This window comes from Choristoneura fumiferana, chromosome 6 (genome assembly GCF_025370935.1).
Source record: "Choristoneura fumiferana chromosome 6, NRCan_CFum_1, whole genome shotgun sequence".
NCBI lineage: Eukaryota > Metazoa > Arthropoda > Insecta > Lepidoptera > Tortricidae > Choristoneura > Choristoneura fumiferana.
This window is the reverse complement of record NC_133477.1, coordinates 11,672,397-11,695,796: the sequence shown is the minus strand read 5'-3', so window position 1 is coordinate 11,695,796 and position 23,400 is coordinate 11,672,397. Positions and strand designations below refer to the sequence as shown.

At 36.2% G+C, this 23,400-nt stretch overlaps 1 protein-coding gene across 2 annotated transcripts in view; it reads right to left on the bottom strand.

The window, feature by feature from the left end:
• The window catches only part of LOC141429080 (uncharacterized), a 155,183-nt gene extending 135,110 nt beyond the window's left edge, over positions 1-20,073 (bottom strand). For both annotated transcript variants that reach the window (XM_074089263.1, XM_074089264.1), the window contains exon 1: positions 19,841-20,073. The gene's annotated coding sequence lies outside the window, so the exon portion shown is untranslated. The remainder of the gene's footprint in view (positions 1-19,840) is intronic.
• Positions 20,074-23,400: the final 3,327 nt, after the last annotated feature.

Below are 23,400 nucleotides of genomic sequence, written 5' to 3'. Positions count from 1 at the left end.
ATTTGATGAATAAGTTAATCAATGTTATGCGTTAAGTTTTCTGCGAGTGAGAGGTTTGAAGTTAATTTGTGCACATCTAGTAAATACTTAATGCCCGTGCCCCAATAATATCCCGTGTGATTTCGGGTTAAAATTACACCTCTCCAGTTCTTCCGTGGATGTCGTAAGAGGCGACTGAGGATATAAGTTAAGGTATACCGGAGGCGATAGGCTAGCAACCTATCACTATTGTACCGTTTTTGTCAAACTTAAAACCTAAAATTGCTAAAAGTTGCTCCGAAGCGGTAACTTTTCGTGTGCTCTGCCTACCCCATTTGGGAATACAGGCATGATGTTTGTATGTTTGTTTGTAGTAAATAATAATTGGCAATGACATCTAATGATTGATGTTATGTTTTGTGACAGTTCAGTAAATCAGTGTATCACATAAAAAAATGTGGTTTCTTACTTCTTATTGACGATGGGGGGGATAGCCAAGTGGTCGAAAAAGATCCTGAATATGATACTCAAGTTAGTTCCCAGTCCAGTAGAGACAGATCCGGTATGATGAATACGAATGTTTATACTTGACTCATGGATATAACATGTAGGTATTTGCATGTGTATTTATTAGTTCAACAATGTTCCATGATATTTACCTATTTATTCATATTTAGACACAAATCTTAAATAACGCCGATATGTTTTGTAGGTAGCAGTTTTTGCGTGCAAAGCGGTCGTTAAGGAGCTTTAACTAACGACTTTAACCCCTTCCAAGGTTAGAACTTGGGAGTTCAAGCCCACAATATATCCAAATCCCAAGATAAACATCAGAAAAGTAATAAAGCTATAAAACTTTTACTTTTATTAAAACTTTTACCACTCATTTAATACCTGAACAAAGTAAAATGTATTCATTGTGTATTCGATCGAAGAACAATTAGAGTTTCCTCGCGATCCGCCTGTGGGTGGGGTGAATTTTTCCCTTTGTTGTTCTTTAATTGCTTTGATTGGTGCGACGGGAGGAATAAAGCCGCTTTTGCTGAGAATTTGTAGGCTCGCTGGCGTCCGACCGTTAGCAGCCTCTAAAGCCTCATTTAGATGGTGCGAGAAATATCGTTTGCTAGTTGCAGTACCGTGCATTGCCGTGAATGATCGATCACTAATAGCCCATTACTGCGTGACTCAGCACTGTCATAATGAAGCATGCACAATCTTTTTCGTACGCGACACCACGTTGTAAAGTTTCTTTAGAACTCCTAAGAAAATCTGTTGTCTTGTGATGTAAAAGTAAAAACAAAGAAAGGACATTCATTTTTTAAGTTATCTTTGAAACGTGGTTTTACTGTACGCAGAAAAATAAAACCTACTTTGAAACTTTTGAGTTTGAATGTTTGAATACATGGAGTGTATTACGTAGTTTACGATAATTTTTGTTTTGAGAATTTCTGCCGGTGCAAGTACCTACTAAACATAAATACTATACAAGTACTTACTTTAAATTCAGGTGTTACTTTCCTGATGTTCATGTTTAAAGTAAAATGGATAAATTGATTAACTTTATAAATTGATTTACTCCTCAGCGAAGCAAAGAAAATTAACTGAATGATCACAAAAATTTAGCAAAAGCAGGCTTATAATTAACTTTCTCTGTTTGTTGGGTCAAATCTTGAAGTTCATTTTGGCCCACACCAATTGTCGGATTGACTTGAAATTGCTCACACTTATTAAGGAGAATAACAAATATAATAATAAAATCTGTGCCAACGGGAATACCAACACTACGATCCAATCCACACCTCTCAAGGGGTACGACCGCAGCCGCCGCAGATATGCTGCCAGATCGCGCGGCCCGTCCCTTTGTCAGTTTCATATACTCGTACCAGGAGGGCTACTACGAAATTCGAAAATCGAAGTTCATATCGTACCGTCCCTCTCACTCTAGTATTAAATAATATAAACGTCAGCGGGACTGCAATATACGAAGTTCGAGTTTTGCACTTCGTAGTACCTATAGGGCCTGGTTGTATTATCATAGGCAGGTGCAGCACTGGTAAATTATAGTGTTGTAAACAGTACCTCTATTTCTTTTTAAGTCTGCTGGAAGTAAAAGTAAAAGGAAGACGAGGCAGGGGAAGGCCAAGGTTGACCTATTTTGATCAGGTGAAGGTGACACTGGCTGAGTGTCGTGTCGTATCAGAAAGTCCGGAGCTGGCCGAAGACCATGCGGAGTACCGACAAAAGCTCTTAAATTTTAGAAAAAAAGAAACAGTATGTAGGTAGGTAGGTACCTCACAAAAAGAGCATAATAAAAGATTCAAGTAGGGTGAAGGGTGAATGACATTGAGCATAACACTACAGCCTCCCAAAATGTTGTAATTTATTTGTATTGACATATCTTGACATTATATATAGAATTTTGGCAACAAAATACAAAAATGTACTAGGGACATTAAGGCCTTTTAGTTTCATTCACCCTATTTTTGAATTTATTTTCGGAAAATCGGAGCCAATACTATTTGCTATTTATATGATTTTCATTTCATAGGTGTACCTTCAATAGACGTAAAGTGGGGGTGTTTTTTTTTTCTCATCCAAACTTGTAGTGTGGGGTATCGTTGAATAGCTCTTTCAAAATCATTCGTTGCTAATCGTTGAATAGCTCTTTCAAATTCGTAGAAAAATAGTACTTAATTTGACCAACACGCTCTTGGCCGGTTTTTTATTTTTATTTTTCACGTATAAAATATTAATAAAATTGTAAGGTAATCTCCCACTCAAACCACCACTCAAACATTTTGTTTCGATGCTTTAGCTGGTATGGATAAGGAGAACAACGAGGTTGGAAAAAAATGTAAAACAAATACATTTTTGACATTATCTCTGTGACAGTTCAAGATAGAGGGCTGAAAGTTGGAGTGATTATTAGTATAAGGCGACAAACAATTGTCATTTACCAATTCAACAATTCCTCACAGGGGCCACATGTCCTTCCTTAGCCAGCTAAACCCTTTGTAATGAAAGTTAATTTATTAGAAATATTCAAAAAAAATACCTTGTTATAAAATAAAAAATAGAAATAGAAACGTTTATTCGCTAATTCGCAAATTACCTATTATAAGTAAGTACACAAAATAAAACAACTATAAAATAAATATTAACGACAGTATTTGCGAAATCGCGAAACGGTCTCAGCGGTTATGATTCCGTAGTCAACTAAGAACCCTTATAGTTTCGCCATGAATGTCCGTCAGACTGTCTGTCTGTCCGCGGCTAAGCTCAGAGACGGGTAATACTAGAAAGCTGTAATTTGGCATGAATATACATATCAGTCAAGCCGACAAAGTAGTAAAACAAAAAAAAATTTTAGGGATCTCCCATAGACGTAGAGTGGGTGTGATTTTTTCTCGGTTAACCCTATCGTGTGGGGTATCGTTGGATAGGTATTTTAAAACCTAAGAGGTTGCCCGTCGATTTCTCGATTCAGTGATCTGTTTGCGAAATATTCAACTTTAAAGTTTAAATTTTCATTAACATCTAAACTAATGGGTGGAAAATTTTGAAAAAATTCAGGATGGTATTAAGTAGGTACATCAAATTTACAAGGAAAATTATAAAATTATAACGGTTAATATTTATTGAGAAATATTAGTAGTTTAAGAAAAAATAGCAGCCTAAGGTATAAAATATACCTAAACTTGAAAGATTCTGTACACAATACGAAATCCTTAGAAAAATTTTACTTGATTTTTTCGTAATGGCTATCTTGTTTTTTGTATCGAAACGTAAACGATGATTGCTAAACATTTCGTATACTTAAATTTACGATTTTTCTGGATTCAAAGATTTACCTACTTACTTTCCCTTTGATCATCTTATATTCTTTGATCGGTGCCCGTCAAATCGCCTAAATATTGATAATGACACTCATTTTGAGCTTCTTACTCGACAAATTTCGAGTGATTAAGTTAACAAAAAATATGTGGTGTATAAAAACAAACAACTGAGATCATACATAGGGGAGGTCCGGGGGACTTGCGGGAAGGCACACAGTCTATGTTAGTTATACTTGTTCCATAATGCTTTATGTAGGTATAAAATGGCACACAGTCTCCGCACACAGTATAAATATATAGTAAGAACTAAAATTACAAAATCTCAGTAGAGTCAGTCAGTAAACTTGAATCGACCGAATAATTTAAATTCAATAATTGCCGGTCAAGAGCATGTCGGGCCACATGCGTGTAGGATTCCGTAGGTATACTGAAATAGTAGGTATATTCAATAATAATTATAATTTAAATTGATCGTCTATACTATAGACTTGTCCTACTTAGCTGTGTGTATAGTCTTCCTTTTTTCTTTAATTCGTTATAAGTGATACCAAACTCCAATGAAACTTAGTAATTAATAAAAAAAACATTGTGAAGTAAAAGCGAAAACTACCCTTTTCTAAAATAGTAACAAGTGTGTCCACCGTCAATGATCTGATTCTGAAATCAATTTTGAATGTTTTTATTCAACACGTATAAAATGAAAAATATAAACCCGCCAAGCAAGTTTATGCGCGGACTGACAAATAAATATTGGTAAGAATCATATAACCTTTACATATACAGGTACAGAAAATATTCACCCATTCGTTTTAATATACAGAAGAAAACTCATTAGATAGTTGGAGAGAACCTATATAACAGTACATAAATAACAGCTGTTTTTGAACGTGCCCCGGACTAAAAGGGAAACGACTAATCGAGCGTAGACTGGGAAAAAAAACAAAGTATTTTGCCTTTGCTGAGCATTCAGCGAGAAAATAAACTCTGGCCCCAAGACACTTTAACCTCGCCCCTGCTGAACCTACAAATGAAGTGGAGGCACCGAATTAAGCTCAGAATGTTTGCCTACAGAATTGAAAGCTGCAACGAAGTCAATTCTTAACTTAATTTCCACGTTATCCTAATTTTATATTATAAATGTAAAATGTGTTTTGTTTCCCCTTAACACCTCAACCTCTCTTGTCGATGCATGGACATACCTTTTATCCCGATATCTTAAGTAGACCCTGTAGGTACGAGTGTGTGAAAATTATATGGATGTGGGTTATGGTACTTTTGCTTGGCACCCGTTGTTTATGACGAAGACTTAGGTAATTAATTTCTGAATGAGTGTTAGATTTTTATTATTATTATTAATACGAATCAGGTTCTAGTGAAATTGTGGGCAAAGGTAAGTAACAGCAATTACATAAAAATATAATCATTTTCAAAACTTTAGTTTATATGGATTTAACTCGATATAAATTTAGTAGATTCTTGCAAGTCAATAGGTGCCCAATGATATTGAATTTTATTTAAAGAGTTGTTGAGTGGTATTATTAAAAAAATATATTAACGTGACAAAAATCAAAAGTAGAAAGTAAGTAGAAATTACTGTATTTCATTTGATTTAACCATCCCATACTACCTAATAATAAAAAAACCGGCCAAGAGCGTGTCGGACACGCCCAGGATAGGGTTCCGTAGCCATTACGAAAAAATCAAGTAATAATTTTCTAAGGATTTCGTATTGTGTACGGAATCTTCCAAGTTTAGGTATGTTTTATACCTTAGGCTACTAATTTTACTCTAAACTAGGTACTAATAACTCTCAAGTAATCTTAGCCACTATAATTTTCCTTGTAAATCAAACCAAACAGTTTAGATTTAAGAGGGGGGGGGCTCGATTTTAATGAAAATTTGCACTTTAAAGTTGAATATTTCGCAAACACATCACTGAATAAAAAAAACGTCTTAGCAACCCCCCAATGGTTTTAAAAGACCTATATAACGATTCCCCACACTATAGGCTTAGTCGCGAAAAAAAAATCACCCCCAGTTTACGTCTATGAGAATGGGAGGATCCCTAAAAAATTTTTTTTTTAGTTTTTTTATTTTAGGTACCACTTTTTTGGCGTGACTGATGTGTATATTCATGCCAAATTACAGCTTTCTAGTACTTACAGTCTCTGAGCTTAGCCGCGGACGGAGAGACAGGCAGACAGACAGACGGACATACATGGTGAAACTATAAGGGTTCCTAGTTGACTACGGAACCCTAAAAACATTGTCGGTACCTAATTAGATTCGTAAAACGTGGCTAGCAGTACCGGATCGATTTTCTTAATGAATTAATAAATTTAATTTAAAGTAAATCCCTTCAAGCCTGATTTACTCCGCTAACGTAGAGATTAAGTTAATCTTGGACATAAAACTAACCGCGCGTCAAATATCCGTAGTTTTAATAACAAACTGTGATTTAATAACGAAACCGCACGGGAAAATCATAATAGAAAATTGACAAATAACTCTACTTTGTAAATGTGTTACAAATTGAGGTTCCATCAAAGTGTGAGGGATCATGGGCGGAGGTATCATGTGCAAAAGGCCGCGGGGCGACGTTGCGTGATTGATGTTTAGCAAGCGTAGATTATATTGATGCTAAGCCGACGCCGCCACCGCACCGCTTTCAAGATGTTAATCGTCTCCTTTCAAACATGCGACGTAGACAAATTTAATTAAACAAGCTTTTACACCGTCTTGGATCCCCTATTATTAGTATGGCTTCACGTGCTGTCACGACTATGTAATGTGCGTTTGCATATATTAATACGTTGAACTTTATTATTAGCATAACAATAATATTGAAGTTTGAGCGCGTAAGTCAATATAGAAAGGGGTTAACATGCTCATACTCTGCGTATTCAGTATTCTGTCGGCTTATTGATTGAGTTATGTTATTAGGTATGAGTGAAAGCAATTATATTTAAATCTATCTCATTTTACATAGCCGGAGTAGAGATTTAGATAGACGTAATAAATGCGAGGTGCAATTTCACGATCCATTTGGTAGAAGTCGTGCTTAGGACAGAGATTAACGTGGTCTCTGTTTCATTAATATATTTTGAACTTTTTCAATATAGACTTCTTTCAATATAAATATCTACGTATTATTTACTTTAAAGTTTCATTGAGAAACAAAGTTTATTTATGAGGTCCTAAAAATCTCAAGTGGATATATTCCTTTATTTTAACCGATAAACATAGAGCGACAATCTGACATCTAAATACTTGAAACAAAATCTACCGAAACCCACCAATTTATATTGGATCTACGTATTTGTCCCTTCTCAATCCATTACTTTGCGTTCGTTATACTCGTAGCAAAGGAATTTGCGATTTAAGCCCAAATACTGAACGGATGTGTTGTAAAAAATAAAATATTTAGAATGGAGCTAAGTCACAAATCTAAGGTTGCCATGTAGGGATGAATACCTATTTTTTAGAGAGGCAGAGTCAAATAGCGCAACGCGGTATCTATATTGAATTTGTTTTAAATTTAAATTAAACTTGATGACAAACAACTTGAGAACAGAAGGGAAACTCATATAAGTCATCTAGTTTACTCATGTGTCTAAGGATGTGACTTGTGGAAACTATAACTCTAAGCCCAATACTGTAAGTCCAACGATACCCAGTTATAGGAGCAATAGCAAAGAGACACAAATAGGACACATAATTGGTGATGATGCTGGACTTTATTTTTAAGAGTGCACTATATTTGGGTCTAGTAATAATATTGTCATCACACTTGCTCGTGAACAGTGTCATAATATGCAGGCTACCTTGGTTGCAACCCCCCAAATAAAACCCTCGACCTTAATGTGCTTGTCATGAAACCCGTGGTCGGTAAATGAGTCATTGCGCGTACACATTTTCTTGTCATGAAGCCCAAAGTCGGTAAATGAGTCAGTGCCCGTACTGATGGTGCTGCGCCGTCTACATGCACACGCACGTTGCGGCGCATGCTGAGGGAGGTAGAGGGCGGCGCTGCCAAGAGCACAGCCTAAGGTATCGCCAATATTTGGAACAATTATATTTTTTCTTTTACAAATATAAAATTTTACTCGCAAATGTGACGAAAAACATTGTATGTCACACGGGCGGTACTAGAATTACGAACATCGACTCATTAAAGCCCTCAGTCTTCGACTTTGGGCTTCTAATAGACTCTCGTTCGTAATTCCTTATTTACCGCCCTTAAGACACAATGTACTATTATGTACTGGTAAATTGTAATGATTAACGTGTGGACACGGGTCAAACGTGAATTATGATCCTTGATACATAGGTATACAACTGTTTCAAAATAGATATCGGGTCCTCATCAAACTTAATTCCTGTTTATATCCAGTAGAAACTATGACCAATATTTTGTTTGTACTTCAACACAATGTACCTTATTTTCTTAAGGACAATTGTAAAGAAGACACAGATCTAAATACGTAGAAGCTTGTGATAATTTGGTGCGGCCGAAAGGACTCCGCATCGTTCCGCTTGACTTCGAAGGCGGAAAAAAACAATTATAAGAAAAAGCTTTCCCGATGATATTAAAACAAAAAGTTGTTAAAAGTTGCTGCCGAAGCTTTTATAACTTGGAGCATTTCAATTTTTGTGATCGCTTTTTATTCTATCGGCAATTGGGTATGAATGAATTCGTAATTGCTGTTATTGTTTTAGTTTAGTTCGTTCATGTAAAATACGCGTTTTAGTTTAATTATTGGTAGTTATGTTTTCGCGATTTACTGAAGCCAATTTTACGTACCTACTCTTCACTGACAAATAAAAAACAGTTAGGTATATCACACACAGCTAGGTACCTAACTAATAATTCGATTGATGGAATTGAATGTTGATCCAAGTCTTAATTGTGCCAATTAGTACCTTATTTAATACTCATTGTTGTTCCAAATGTTTCAATTACGTTACCAGAAACAGATATCCATTTAAACAAACAGAATTTGCTTTTATGAAACAACGATATTCGATCTGAATAACAAGTCTACTTCATTTAATCTTCCTAGGTAAACATGGTACAACTTTACGCTGGCAAATAAGCCGTTCTCATTAAGTGATTGCAGAGCGATAGTATTTTCTTACAAGCTCAGTAGCCTCATGAAACGGCTGCGTGCCCTATACGTGCCGAAATATAGAGCACATTGAGGAAAAGCATAAACGATTTCTTTGTTCAGGGCGATTCGTTTGTCTTTTGAGTTTTGCCGACTAGGGTATCATTAAGTGCGCTTGTTAGGTGCCGGTCTCCCTTTCGGCGAACTTTTTTCGTTTTATGCTGACATATTGCGTACATATAGGCGTAATTTAGCGTTTACGAATGGGGTACGAGTGAAGTACGTTCATTGACAACATTTACCAACATTAAATGTTGGTAAATTTTTCCATGACATTATTACCTACTGAAAAACTTATTAGAGACATATCCTCCCTTTTTCTACCTCCACATTTACATCCCTTGATTTCATTCATCTAACCTGCCCTTTCTATAATTTAATACATCTTATTCATTTCTTATACATTACCAATCTTACTAAAAGACCCATAACTGCTTAACTGGCATGCTTAATACATACCAAATTGGAAAGAAAACCTGTCAGGTACGCAAAGGAAGCAAAACCAGCATTGACTGATAAAATCTAAGTTCAACATGTAATAACTCACTAAAGCTATATTTCTTCAGTCACTTCTAAAAATAAATCAATTTCTAGACTTCACAATCCCAGAAGAACGCAAACAGAGACGTTAGTAAGAAATTCTTGCAACAACATCCAACCAATAAATAGAATAAGTCTCGGAACCCCGAGGAGCACAGGCCGCCGATAGCTCGACCTAGTTCAAAGGGCAAATAAAACAAAACAGCTAGAAACGAGATTCACCAAACATTTTTATTGCGTCTGAAACTAAAACTCTAATGCAACGTGGGTAGTGGAATCGCAAACAACAATAGCTACTACATGACATATAAGATACAGTCGTTTGAAAACGATTACGCAAACAATAAAAAAATCGGATTAATCACCCGACAATTTTGTGCTAGACTACAAATAGTGCGTCTTATTGGTCAAAATGCACAGCCAGATAAGCCACAGGCGAACAGACGAATGGACTAGTGGCGTAAGCTACAAGTAAATGTTTTAGTTATAAAACCTTAAACACATACACATTAACAACCAAGTAGGTAAAATGTGGGTCAAAAGTCAAAATGGCCTTAAGCAAATGACTAAAAGAGAAATATAATAACGATTTAATTACTCTGTCCACAAACAACATGGCCCGCCGTATGCGGTCTACTCGGTCGGTAGTTCGCAACCCCTGCCGGGCGCCGAACGACCCTTCCCATATTCATTTTAGGATAAGAACACTTTGCTTTTATTTCTCCGAAAAACCGCAATGCGTTTTTCATAAACTCCTGTGGGATGGATTACGTTTACGTAGCTACAAAAAAACGGCGCCCTAATTTGAAATTTGCACAAGGGAGCCTCTGAGCAGGCAGGAACGCATGCAAGTCAGAGAGTGTCAAAAGAAACAGGATTACAAATATTTACAAACATCTATAGGTATGGTTTAGTACTATCTGTAGCCTGTACACATCCCACAGTTGGGCACATGCCTTTCGGACTGAGAGGCTTTGGGCTTTAGTTCCAAGCGTGAACATTGCGGATGATGTAAATCCTGAATTAATTTCTTTCACCGAAACTTAAATGGTAAACTTATTATGATTAGTGACTAAATTAATTTGTGAGTTATAATCTTCTCAAACTCTTACTAAAATCTTACTTTGGTTTAGCCTCGAATTTTTTCCACTTATTTTTTTTTTCACTTTTATCATATAGGTAAATTTCTCTTTGTTGCTTCGCGTTTAAATAATATAACAAAACACGACAATCCAATGTTTCAACTTATTTATTGAACAAACAGAAAATACGAAATTTTAGCAATAAGTACTTACTATGTTAAATTAATTTGCCAAAAAGTATCCTGACACATATCCAATATTTTGACTGAGCTATGTACTTACATAATAAAATTAATACTTAAACTCGAACTCAATACTTAAAGCTGCCTCGATCTGGTTTATAGCTACCCGTATAATATCACAAAGCGATAGCCGAACATCTGTTATAACCCCAGACGTATGAGTATGAAGTAATTCACGCAACCAATAAGGAGACTTTTCTATTTCCATTCCGTTTTCCTCGTACCGACTTCATCAAATTCTCAGAATGAGAGGAAAAAGTTTTGTACAAAAAATACCACAGTACTTTATTCGTATAGGCACCCATGAAAAGGAACTCATTAAATATTGCATATTTAAAGGGACTTTATGTCCATTTATTATTAGGTTAAAATACTGAGTTCATTAATCTCATTATGTACCTACCTACAATTACTTGTGCTTTTACCGTTGCGTTCATCTCACTTTTCTTCGCTTTTCCAGAGTAGATTTCAGTTAATAATACTACGATATAATAAAAACCCACGGGGCTTTCTACCTAAACGTTAGTTTTAACCTCGTTTTAACTGTTATTATGCAGTATAAATTAAGGCGACTAAGCGTTTTCGAATTACAGATAGCATAAGCGGCAACTTTAATATTCAGGACGGGACCAAACCCGCACTGTCTGGCTCCAGCGCTGACTTTAACGCTGCGGATTTATTTCTCGGCAAATTTCAATTTAAAAGCATTTGCTAGGATATCGCGTCACGTATATGTCGGCGGCCGATCGTAAAATCGGCCAGATCATGAAATTCCTAGGCATATCGTGAAATGGCGCCATTTCATGATATGCTTAAACGTTAGCCAGGCAAATCACGGTGTGCCTGAGAAACAATACGGCAGATCGATTAGAGCAATGCATTCGTCGATATTCCTAGCGCTTTACCGAGCACATCGTGATAAGTCGAAAAAAATAAAAATTGAGGCACGACGAGCGAAGCGAAGTTTTAATTATGACCACAACGCACGAGCCGAGCGAGCGAAGCGAGTGTGCCGCGGCAGCGGCCGGCGAAATGCCAGAACCGATATGGCGGCGTTTCATGATATGCCTAGGAATTTCATGATCTGCCTAAACTGGCCAAATCATGAAATGGCGGCATTTCATGATATGCATAGGAATTTCATGATCTGCCTAAACGTCAGTAGGCATACCGTAAACGGTGAGTTTTCAACGACATGGCGGATGTCCCTTAGCCAATTCATGAAATGTCGCCATTTCACGAAATGCCTAGGAATTTCGTGATCTGCCGGAATTAACGATCGGCAGCCGACATATATACCAGGACGTAGGAAACATGTATTTAATTTAATATGGTAACAATAATAATAATAGTCAAGTTAAATACATTAATGGTAACTTAAAACTATCCAAAAGCAAATTAAAAATCGGTGTAATATGATGATATAAACACTAATAAAAATTATAGACATTGAAATTAAAAAAAAAGGTAATTAATTGGTTTGTGACTTGAAAAAATAATAAAAAATTTGTTAAATTAAAAAAACATTAAACAAACACATAAAAATTAGATGAAATATTTAAAAAAAGTAAAAGCTTCTCAAACCTAGCTACATAAATATGACCGTATAAAACCAGGCTAAGCTGCGAATTGCACGCTAATCGCTTACAATGAAATCAATAAAGATTAAAGGCGAATTAAAATGATAAATTTATAGGCTATTACGATATTTATCTCGGTACTGAGCATCATTAGGGACATTTCGGACGATTACCCCAACAAATTACGAATAAACGAGATGAAAGGACTGATACTCTGCGTAATTAACATTTTAAACGTTTCATATTTTGATATCTAAATATCCTCTGACGAAAATAAGTTTTTTATTTTGAACTCTAGAGCAGGAAACGTAAGCCAAATATTAGGGTTTCCTTTACAGGGAGGCACAATTTTGAAACCTTAGAAATAGACTGAGCATAAATATGCCAAATTCAACTTAACTCGTATTTTTTTACACAACTTGGAAGTTTTGTGGGTGAAATTCATAAAAATATGATAATATTAATATTATTAAGATTGGTTTTTGGAGTCTTTTCGTATTTTTTATTTCAACTCCAAATTTTTGTTACTTTTACGGTCATCCCGTAAAATCCATATCGAAAATACAAACTGAAACATAGATGCACAGAAAAACCAGAAAAAGAGACCAGCGCTGGGAAGCGAACCTATGTCCTCAGCATTCCGTGCTGCGTGCCATACCCCGAGACTACCACTGGACAGCAGTACAGATAGGAATTTGACACCTGCAATGATTTATTGGTTGATATTGTTTTGTTTGATATATTGGTTGTAAATGTTGTAGTCCGTTAATATGGACCTTCGCAAAGCAACGCCTGAACTGGGTAGTTCCCTGAGATATTGGACACGTATTTTTTCTTTTGTCAATCAAACAAAAAATTACAAAGATAGCGCGTCAAAGTTTAGGAGCGTGGGATCATGACGTCACGACGTGCTAATAAGTGCCGCGGCGTGACGCAACGTGGATCTTTATTTATTTATTTATTATTTATTTAATACGAAGTCAGGCTTACAGTTTGCAAAACGCCTAGCTCGTTAATACTTAATACTATGCTAAAAATAACATTATTTTAGATAAAAGTGCTCCCCAACCATCGGCAAACACGTCAGCATCCTGGATTTCAGTCAAAAATTCATTTAGCAGCGCAATCGCCCAATTTAACTGGCCATATCTTCATAACTTTTTGTTTAACGGGAACTATATTTTCTGTCACTTAAATTAAGATTTGTCACTAAACTGCGATACCCTAATTATTATATCCCTAAGAAATATATTAGTCATCAAATTAATCAAATCTGTCTCTAAGTATGAGTCATCAGATTAATGTAAACCTGTATCTTAAATTATAGTTTGATCATCAAAATTCGATCACCAAAATAATAGATCTGTTACCTAATAAATAGATCAGTTCTTTGATTCGATGCTTCTACCTATTCTACTAAGGCAGGTCTGCTTAGGTACGACTACGAGCGAAGCGAGGAGGAGTGTTAGGTAGAACTGCGACCCTCAGTGCGCGAGCCCAGCGAGCCTGGCGAAGTGCCAGAACCGAACATATTTTGCTAATAAGTGTATGATAATAAATGTTTGTAGTAGGTACTTGAGTCTTGGATGTTTGTATGTATATATGTATGTATGTCTACCCGTTGTTTAACACCCATAAAACAAACTGCTTAGTTTGGGGCTGGGTCAATTGGTGAATTTGTGAGAAGATATTATTATTATTATTATTTCAATAATTGTATATCATTATCGTCAAATTTCAGGTCAATTGTTTGATGAGCAATATTATTTGTCAATGATTATAATTAATTTTTAGGAAGCCATTTCTATATTGTTTGGTGATTCAGTTTTAGTACCACATCTATTATTTTGGAACCCAATAATAATATATTTATTTGATGATCAATATTATTTCCGAGTAATTTTTAAATAATATTTGACGGTAACCGTTTTAATATTATTTGGTGATTCAATTTACGTGACAGATCTAGTATTTTAGGAACAAATATTATTTATTAGGTCGCCGAAAACGCATTTATTAGGTAATCAATAAAATCATACCCTTGTTTAATTGACTAAAGAAAAAAAAACCCAAAATTTCTAGCTGACGTCCTGATTAGATTTATTTACGACACTAGCCCATTATACTTGTAATTTATTGATATGGACCTCCGCAAAGTAACGCCTGAATACTAAATGATCATTTATCACAAACTTTCTAAGTACATACTTAAGTTCTAAGTAACACATATAGCAAATGTCGCTGGCAAGCAATCAAAACAACTGGCCCTAAATAAACGAAGTGCAAAATTCGAACTTCTTATCTTGCCGTCCCGCTGACGCTAATATTATTAAATACGAGAGTGAGAGGGACGGTACGATACGGACTTCGATTTTCGAATTTCGAAGTAGATAGCCCCCTGGGCAGAGAGTACTCGCGGGTTGCTACGCGCTACGGAACGAGAGGCTACATGGCTACGCCGGTACTACGGTCCCATCAAACGAACGATACCCGATATCGGCATCGCATTCCTTTTGTTATCCGCCTATGAGAACCGTTCTCTGTTCCAATCCGCATTTTGCATTATTTTCTTTTTGCGACTAACGAATCGAATGTTATCGTCCATTTTTCAATGTCGATATTGATGGAATGATATTGCGTCCGCGTTTCTTTCGAGTGCTCTCGTCGCTCTGTGCTCGTAAAGGCTCGGTATAGAAGCCGTTTTAATAGCAAGAACTTGATATGAAGCGTCTCGTTGACTATCAACATTTTACGTTTCTGGGTTCGTTGTTGAACAGTAAAAAAAGAAAATGGCGACGAACTGAGAACCTCGTCCTTTTTCAAAGTCAACAAAAGAGTTTTGTTTGTGGTTTTAGTTTAGATCACGAGTAATAATTTAAAGTATATTTTATTAACCCAAAAAAATAACATCGAGATTACACGTTGCCTGAAACGGGCCAGGCTGTCGCTTGCTACCGTCGTTACTTTTCGCATCACTTTCTAACAAGATCAGTATGAAAGTGACTCACTGAGTGATAACTTGATAAGCAAAGCATTGGAAAACGTGCCAACCGTCCTTACACGCTGAGCTAAGGTCCAGAACGCTCACGCCTTGCATTTTAATGAGGAAGTTCCAACGTACTTTGAAACTGTTCTTAATGTTTCCGTCATTAAATTGTCATTTCTATCATCTTTTTTTTTAATTTTTGAGCTCAATTGACTCATCGAAGACTTAATGCGAAACAGCATTATTCTCCATTTAATCGTAATCACGCCTAGAAATCCTCTCAGAGTCTATGTATGAGCTTTACCTGTAAAGGTGTTTGGCCACTGCACCATACCATTCAATTACGATCGTGATACGGTACGGTGCAATGGCAAACCACTTTACGAGTAAGCTATACCTAAATTCTTTACACAACAACAAAACACCGTTACGATCCAAAGTTACGAATTTCCAAAATCTGTTTAAAACCCTTATTTTGCCCCGTTACAATTGATTTTGTTTTTCGTATTTCAATATTTATAATTGTAAAGAAATCCTATAGACAATTTCATCCCTTTAAAAGTTGAAATTTCTGAATTAATTGACAGATTTAATTTGTTACTGTAATGAAAATAACTAGGTAAGCCGCTTAGACTACATTGACATTGGCTGACTAATTCCACGGTTCTTATATTTTAAGTGTAGGCCTAGGTTACAAAAACCGAGGTTGTTTAATGTTACAGACCTGTTTTACAAAATCAACAGATAATTATAGATATTTATTGATATTCGAACAACAAAAAAATATAACAAGAATTTTAGCAAAGTCAAAAAAATCATAAGAATAATTCGATGGTTTAGTAGACAAATGTGCTAATTTTGAACATGAAACAACCGCGAGACTCACTCATATTAACACAATACCATCACAACAATACAAAACAACCGTTACAATATCATTTAACACAAATGTGCTAAGTGCAAAATTTTTAATTTTTAACATTTGAATGCCAAATGTACTAAATAAGCATGCTCTCCCGTTTGCTCTTGTCAAAATAAAAAATGAAAATTTTTACACTTAGAACATTTGTCTTCTAGACTGGACCATCGAATAATTTCAAAAGTACCTAATGAAAATATTAAGGTTATTAAAAATCTTTCTAAGTTATACTTCCGTGGGTAATGGTCATGTTGATCTCGGGAAAATTGCTAAAAAATGAGGGGAAAACCCCGGTCACGTCTGCAAATGACGTGAGGGGTCCGGAAAGAATAAAAGTGTAGGTAATTAACCGATGTACCTACTCACTCAATGTTCGTGAACCTAACAAGCTATTCATTGAATTAAAATAATGTATTTTTAGAAACAAGCAAAATTAACAAAACTTGATACAAGTACTTAGATACGAAGCCGAACATATCTTTAATCAAATGGATCTCTAGCAGTCAACCTTTGAATGTATGAGAAGAGCATTAAGTATGTATGTATCTACTTATATATACGCCCTTTGTTGTACAAGAATAAAGAAGTAAACACAATTGACAAACGTTAACACACAGGTACAAAGACCAAAGTTGTAGTTTGGACTTTTTCGAAAGCCTCTTTTTTGGATGAAATTAATGAACTAAAAGAATTTCTTTGCTCACCCACGACCTTATGATAGCTGAGTTTATGCAAGATATGCGTTTTCATGCAGTTCCTCCACCTCCACACTCTAAGGAACACACACAAATCACACAAATCACACAAACTCATTTATCACCACCACCACAATACACTGACGCGCAGAGCTCATCTTCAGAGCAACACAACCGTACACCATACTAACAGATGTTAGACCCAAAGCAAAACAAAAAACAAAGCAAATAAATTCTTTTAATTCGTTGTAATGGACCTCCATAGTAACGCCTGATTCAATAAATTATTTCGGTGAAATTAGTCCTATCACGGCTGATTTAAGCCGTCAACGTTGTAAATTGTAAAAACATTCTAAGTGAACGCATCTTCGACTAAAATAACTTGCTGTTGACAACAATTACCAATTTAACTAAAACCAGCTCCGCCATGTTAACGCGTGCCCAGGTTAATCAAAGTCAAACCACAAAATACAGCTGCTCATAGCGGACTCATAAAATTAATGTGAATTATTAATTACAACGCAAACAATTATTCCTGCCCCTTAATTTGGAGACCACGGCGCGGCAGTTTCAAATTATTGCGCTAAATACGAAGTCCAATTTATCTTGAATCTCGTCAGGATCGAGAAATTTAAATTAAAATGTAAATGTTGTCGAGTTGGCCGCCCTTTCTAATTGCAATCCGAGCCCGTCCGTTGTCAAAGTTGCCCTGTTTGCGGTCGCAATAGGAATTCTCACGTCGATTAACCAAATTATACTTTTCAATTGTTATATGGAGGCATTTAAAATCTCCCTGGTATACATTATGAGCATTATTTTAGACACCCCATTCCCTGACATTTCTAATGTTAATAACTTAATTAAATCTTCTTTTTTTAAACAATTCTGTCACAAATATTCCTCATTCGAGAACTATTGTCATGAAAGTCGTCAAACATAATACGCACGGACCACTCTTCACGAACAAAATACTTCTTAATTTAGCCGTCGTTATAACTTCAATGTTGTATGCTGCTAAGTACCATGGTGGCCGATGCACTATTATCATAATATAGAAATTAATATCACAACATCAAAACAAATTAGCACTAAGCTTTATCATGTAACTAGACGTTGAGAACACTGTACAACGAATCGTAGTTCAGGGAAGGATCTATGGCAAGTTTAAGAGGCGTTTTCCTATGCGCTGAACTGACCAGATGCTTGCGCCAGGCCAGAGAAGCGACAGCCAGAGATGGAGTAGAATTCTTCCGACGTGCTACGTAACCACAACTATTAGTATCAGACAAAGAAGAAGAACATTTAAGTTTTTTCTACTAATAGCATATTACATTAACCATGTGTAAACTAAATAATTATACAAACTTAGACGACTGTGAATAGCCAAGTGATAGGGAACCTGACTATGAAGCTTGACATCAAGATTTCGATCCCTCGGGACAGATATTATGTCTATAAAAAACTAGAATTCATTGCCTGTACCCATACTACCTACTCGTATCTACTCGTCCAAGTTTTGCTCAGTTTGGTACTGGGACAATTAGGGCCTGTTTCACCACTTGTCGACTAACTTTAAGTGATGGATATCAGTGATGCCATCTCTGTTTGTTTTGTCCGAATAAACAAAGACGGCATAACTTTTATCTGACATTTAAAGTTAGTCGACAAGTGGTGAAACAGGCCCTCAGTGTCAATTGTAGTAGTAGTGGTGGTAGTAGTAGAATTCTTTATTGTAGAAAAAGGAAATACAGATAGTTAACAAACAGAAAAGAACAATGTACAAAGGCGGACTTATCCCTGAAGGAATCTCTGAATGGTAGAGAGGGGCAATCAATAAGGGAATTTTCCCATGATATATATTATAATTTCGCTAAGGGTATCAACTCCACGCAATAAAACACGCAATCCAGTGGTCACGCACATACCTACTTTGATGAACAAAGTTCATAGACGCAATCACGACTTTTAATTACTTCGACGAAGTGAAGAGGTCACAAACTCAGGTACATTTAAGTGTTAACGGGAAATCGTCAGTTTAATCTAGAGAATATCCTGGAAGTTGGAGTTGAAATTCGTTGTCAACTTGGAAACGCGAAGCAATTCGAGCGATAAATCTGCTTAATTAATTCAAGTCCTGCAGATCTTAGTAACTGAAACTGCATAATCAGGATGAATACTTGCTTGGCCGAATTTCCGCAAGAAACAAGTTAAAAATCTAAATACATGTACAGCTTAAAGTTCACGTTTAATCCCCTGGTGTTGCAGGTGTCTATGGGCGGTGGTGATCTCTTACCATCAGGAGACCCACTTGCTCGTTTGCCATCCAGTAGAATTAAAAAAAACGTAGGTACGTCTAAAATACAGTAAGTACAGTATTTTTTTAATAGTTATTCGAAGAGAGGAGCTACTTTATTTATTGTCTAACTTGAACTACTCGTAAACGATACAAATTTCATATATTTAAAACTAATAATCGATAAAACAGGATGTTTATTCCAATTTATAATAAAACTTACCTACATAATATAAAAAAAATGATCGCTTGAAATACTATGTCATCATCATCATCATCCCAGCCTATATACGTCCCACTGCTAGGCACATACTATGTATTTAAAAAAAATGGGAAAACGTGAAAGCTGTCATAAAATTAAATTAGATAGTTTCCATTCATAATTTTTTTACGAGCCGATACAGCTGTAACTTTTAAAAGAAGCTGTAACAGGCTTCGAAATCTAAATAACGAGCACAATAAAGTTTTATAGTAAACCGCCTCAACATAAAGTTATTAAACTAGTCAACAGTAAACTTACTTATTTCATTCATTCCAAGTTTCACAAAAACAAAATCCGTCAACGTCTTAGCGAGCTGTTTTTATAGTTTTACACCACTTAGAGTCGGCACTCTGTCACGGCTGACTGTGCGTAACAGTGTCACGTTTCACTTGTTGTTTCAGTAAAAAGCACCTCCGTCAGTGTTCATCGAAGTATATGAGGGGTTATGATCGCGTCGCTGAGGGGTGCTCCGACACGTGTGGCCACGCCGCCGCGCGCGATCTTACTGCCCGCTTTTCCCTAAAGCAACAAATGATTTTCCGAAACAACCCTCTGCCATAACTCGGTCGAGAGTGCAAAACCTTCGCACAGTGACACGAGGGCGCAACATAATGGCAGTTCGTTAGCATAACTCCGCTCGGGGCACTCGGGTCGGCTTAAGTAAAATTTTTGCGTTATTAAATGATTTCAGCCCTTCAGCGTTTACTGGGAGAGTTTCCGTTCAATCAAACGTCGGTATACGTTTGGCAGCTGCAAGGATATTTAATAACGAGATTCTGCTGCAAAATATTTCGCTCATTTCATTGTGGCTATGTGAGCAAGGCACTTCTGGGGCTTAAAGACCTATATTATGTACAATATTAAGCTCGCGTTCAAAAAATACTAGTACAATTTAAGGATAACGATAGGATAGGATGTTAGGGATAAGTTCGCCTTTGTACCATCAGCCAAATATGGGGTCTACCACCCTAAAGTTGATAATCGTTTGCATGTCATAATAATGCTAATAGACGTGTCTGTCAACTTGAAAGTTCAACTTTAGCGGCATTTGATAGGAACTTGTTTAAAAATTAATAAGTATACCACTTATTTGGCTGATGGCACAAGTAAATGTCTCAAAGTTTGCCAATTGTATTTTGTTTCTTTTCTTTTGTACAATAAAGAATTTGCATACATATATATACAAGTCAATTTTATATACACAGCCCGTGAGCAGTTTTAAGTTCGAAAATACCACTCAATACATAAGCGTAGTATACCACTCTGTGTTTTTTCTAACCATATTAGGATCATATACTCGTATTAAGATTTAAAGTTATTTTTCATTATTTCTCAAAATACTACCACTAGAACTTTACACAACTACCTACTAGACTAGAATGTAGTTGAGTCTACACCCTTATGTTTTATGTGGGTACCTATAGGAACATATAAATCAGGTAAAGCGGTTCCTTTCGTCTTTCGTTATTCGTATGCAAACTGCTAATTAGTGAAATTCGAGGACTGTGTGCGTCAGGCGCGGATCCAGCCCTCAAAAAAGGTGGTGGTCACAGCCAAGTAACGCAGCCACCCAAAAATCGGCCAAGTGCGAGTCGGAGTACAAACTCACTCATGAACGACTTTTAAAAGTGTGTCGTTACTAGTCTATTTGGGTTGTGGGCATGCCCATCGTGCCCACAACGGTGGATCCTTGTGCGCCCTTGGTGTGCGTTTCCTGAAATCCCAATTATCAAAATTCAAAAGTTGTAATTTCTTTTTGACTACACTTTAGTCAAAGTTATTTAAAAAAAAACGCTTAAGAACGCGCATTCAGCACATATTATTATGCAAATTATTTAAATTCATTAAACTTAATATTTATAATGCGTTAACTTTCAAGGTGCTTTTAAGGTGCTTTTCTAAAAATTAAATTAAAATGGGTAGGTTATTTTCCTTCTCTCCCAGCTTTGACGTCACAGGCAGCCGTCAAAACATACAGAATGGAGGCATATTTCCGAGTGCAGAGTATATTCGTATCACGGTGGGAGGAGCACAGCAAAGTAAGGCTAAGGTTACAGCGATACTAGCTAGCTAATAATACAGTTGTTTTAAATACTGGTGATGTATACATATCATTTAATAATATTGTAAATCTGTTTTAAAAAAAATATATATACCTCGTTGAGTTTCTTGCCGGATTCTTCTCAGCAGAGGTTTTTCCGAACCGGTGATAGATTTTTTTTGACATTCATAAGTGCTTGTTATAGCCTAAATTGAATAAAGATATTTTGACTTTGACTTTGAGCTTACTCTCTTATTCATAAAGGGCTACAAATCTTCTAAAATTTTTAAATCTGTTTGTAACAATAAAAAACCTACTTAACAAATTAAGAATATCTTTTTTGGAAGTCAGTAAAATTTTGTTTGGTATGAGTAGAGAGCGTAGAGTTCATAAAGTGTTAGCACTTTGTTAGGAGTCTATGATAGTTGGATGAGTGTGACATTGTGTCAATTTATACGAAATTAGAGGAGAGCGGGTATGCAAACATATACACAGGATTTGTTGTACAGACGCAGCTATCGTGTATGAATGGTAAAAGAAAAGCAAGAGCAAGGTAAACAGTTCAAGACTACTATAACCTATACGTTAGGTACATGAATACTCATAAGAAAGAAGTCTATTGTATTGTTGAGTTTCCTGCCGGATTCTTCTCAGCAGAGGTTTTTCCGAACCAGTGGTAGACTTTTTTTGACATTCATAAGTGCTTGTTATAGCCTAAATTGAAAAAAGATATTTTGACTTGACTTGACTTGACTTGATTAAAAGTACGGTACTCGTAGGAAATTTCCGTAATGTCTATGAAAATAAACCCTCTCCACGAGAATCGCGTTGTCCGGTTTTTGTCCACGTAAACAAACCTTAGATCCATCAGTTGAATTAAAATTCCGGGAATTTACAAAATGCTCATGGGAAATCTCAAAAATTACGCAACAAGCATGAAACACCCGCGTCACATTTCATGCCTCTAATCGTAGCGGTTTAGATTTCGAGATTTTATCCCAATCCCGTGGGAATATCGGGATAAAAATAGGCTTTGTGTTATTTCAAATGTCCAGCTATGTACATACCAAATTTCATCCGAATCCGTCCAACCGTTTTAGCTTGAAGGAATTACAAACATACACAGATATAGTCACAAACTTTCGCATTTTTAATATCAGTAGGATTGTTCAAGCACCAAATTAAACGCTTGCCGCTAAGCATGCGTCTGCGAGTGTGGCTTTAGCATAAGTAAATTCTGGACGTGCTTGGCTCAGTGCCGAACGGGGCACCCGCGGGCTGCCCACTCTTTACAACTACACTATAAACCTGGATCTCACTGACCTGTATTAAATTCCATAATTCGCTTGAGCTAAGTTGTAGCAGGCAATAGGTACAGTCAACGTCATAAATAAGTGATCATTTCTGTACCTTGTCGCTTTCAGTCGTTACACAATTTCGTATGCCTTTTCAACATGACGTTAAAGTGACAAGGTACATACAAAAGTGATCACTTATTTATGACGTTGACTGTAGCTACGTACTAGTAAAAATGCTTTAATTTTTTTTCAGATTTATCAAACCAATGGCTAGAGGAGAACACTTAATTCTAACAAAAATTTGCTCTTTAAAGCTTCATTTAGACGACCAGATGGCCTGGTGGTTAGAGAACCTGACTACGAAGCTTGAGGTCCCGGGTTCGATTCCCGTGTCGGGGCAGATTTTTGTATGAAAAATACGAATGTTTGTTCTCGCGTCTTGGGTGTTTAATATGTATTTAAGTATGTTTCTATACCTA